Genomic DNA, 2,706 nt, shown 5'->3' with positions numbered 1-2,706 from the left:
CCAGGACACACCAAGACGGACGACTACAACACCCCATAGACCCGGACAAAACACCACCGACTCCAACTTCCTCTACTCCACTCTCATTCAGAACACGCAGAGTCACCTGGGGACCCCTGCCAACCTTCAACAGACCCACCACTCCTCACGCCCCCCTTTCCCCCATCCTTCCCCTCACCCCCTCCCGCAAGCACCCATTCAAGCCCCCAGCCCTCAAAAAAACCACAGCTCAGGTCCATTATCCCACCTACCAATTCCCCACCATGGAAGAACTCCAAACCATTACCCTCAGCACCCAGTCCAATGTTTCAGTCCTTATTACCGATGCCATCTCTTCCTCCCCCCAGTCAGATGCCGCAGCTGCCCTTGTGGACCAGGCCGAGCAACAACTGCCCCCACCGGAAAAAACTAAAAAGGCAGAAATGATGACAGGGTCCATTAAGGTCAATCATGACCCAAATACAACCCCTTCTGAGCCCTCCCGTCATACACCAACGGAGGGCCTGCTGCTCGGCCTACTCCCCACGGGTACTGTGGCACTCCACACATCTTACACACATAACATGCCCCCCCCTCCCCCATCTACAGATAATTCCCCTCCTCTAGCCTTCTCTTCTCCCTTCTCCAGCTCAACTCTTCCACATCCATCCACCTCCCACGACTCCCCCCCTTCCCCAAATTCTATTCCCCCCTCCCCACCTAACATTCTAGAAGAAAACCCTAATATGGAAAACCTTCCCTCACCCCTCCGACCCATCCCTGTATCACCCAACAACTCCACTCATCCCCCCTCCCCCTTACCAACCGCTCAGCAACCACCCCCACCTACCAACATCAAACAATCCCCCAACCTGACGTCCCTCTCCAGACCCACGTACCACATTGCACGCCCTAACCGCAAGATCCAGGACTGGTCATTTAAACCCCGCAGACCCATCATCATTCTAGGCGACTCAAACATCAACAGAATCCCAGCTCACACCCACCCCCAAATCCAACTCGACAGCTACCCTGGCGCCAATTCATATCACTTCTTAAAAATTGCCGAAAAAACCTCACCCTACCCCCATGTTAAAATCGTCATCCTCTCCATAGGCCTCAATAACAAAGACCAGGACCCCAGACAAACCTCCATCAAACAATTCAAATCCCTATTCCGTCAAGCCAAGTCGACCTTCCCCAATGCAGACATATACTTCCCCGTCATCAACTTTTCACCGAACCTCACTCCCACCCAAAAAAGCAATCTCACCTACATCAACAACGTCATGGTCACTCACTTCCCATCACTCCTGGAAATCCCACACGACACATTCACCACAGAAAAAGACAACACTCACTGGACACCCACCACAGCCCGCCACATATTTGAGAACTGGTTACACCAACTAAATTTACACTAACTACCAAAGCCAACCCGGACACACAGTCACACAATCCACCCACACATCACCACCAGGACCTGGATTGGAACTCCCCCTCCAACATCCTCAATCTGGCCACACTGTTCACACCCTCCACAGCACAATCCCAACTTCTAGAGAGGGGGCTGTCATTTATCCCACGTCCCACCCACCTGGACCGGGAGGAACTTCAAAGGGACCTTCATAACTTCCATAGACGACTTAAAATCATCGACTACTTCCACCTCAAACCAGACAGACCAACAGCTACCTTCACCCACCCCTCCTATTGGGAACCCCCCCCAGATAACCTTCACCCCCTTACCCTTCATCTCATCAAACACAATAAAAGGGCCCTTCGTCATTTCCGGTCCCCGACAGATACCCCAGATAATCTGTCGGGACCGGAACATAGGGCCCTTACCGAACTGACCCGCAACCCAAACATCATTTTCAAACCCGCAGACAAAGGCTCCAAAATTGTCATTATGGACCGCCAACACTACCTCCTTGAGGCCAACAGACAACTAAACAATAAAACCTACTACAAACAACTACATGACACTATCCAACCCCAAACACAGCTAAAACTCAGAAACATCATACAGGACCTCCACAATAAAAAATATATCAACACCAAACAAAAACACTTCCTCTCTGGACCGGACAACCCACGCCCCCGCTACTTTTACCTCCTCCCCAAAATACATAAACAACCCGACACCTGGACCATTCCCTTTGAGGTTCCCCCCGGCAGGCCAATAGTCTCCGATTGCAACAGCTCCACATACCACATCTCCCAATATATCGATCATTTCTTAGGCCCCCTCTCTACCCAGCACCCCAGCTACATCAAAGACACCTACGACTTTATTGACAAGATCCGCTCCATCACTGTCCCCCCACAATCACTCCTCTTCACCATCGACATCGACAGCCTCTACACCAACATCAACACTACACTTGGAATACATACACTACAAACAATATTTAATAAAAACCCAGACCCCACACGCCCGGATAAAGAACTGCTCCAACTCACACAACTCTGTCTCACCAACAATGACTTCCTTTTCAATAATCAGTTTTACTTACAGGTCCATGGCACAGCCATGGGCCAGAGATTTGCACCCTCATACGCCAACCTCTATATGAGCGAGTGGGAGCGAGAAGCCTTAGCAAAATGCACACTACAACCAACACTCTACCTCAGATATTTGGATGACATCTTCGGAATTTGGCCCCATGACCCCTCTACATTCACAGACTTCATCAACATCCTCAATAATCATCATCCATCCAT

The sequence above is a fragment of the Echiichthys vipera genome (genome assembly GCF_963691815.1).
Source record: "Echiichthys vipera genome assembly, chromosome: 14".
Lineage (NCBI taxonomy): Eukaryota > Metazoa > Chordata > Actinopteri > Perciformes > Trachinidae > Echiichthys > Echiichthys vipera.
The sequence above is the reverse complement of the archived record's forward strand: the minus strand, read 5'-3'. Positions refer to the sequence as shown.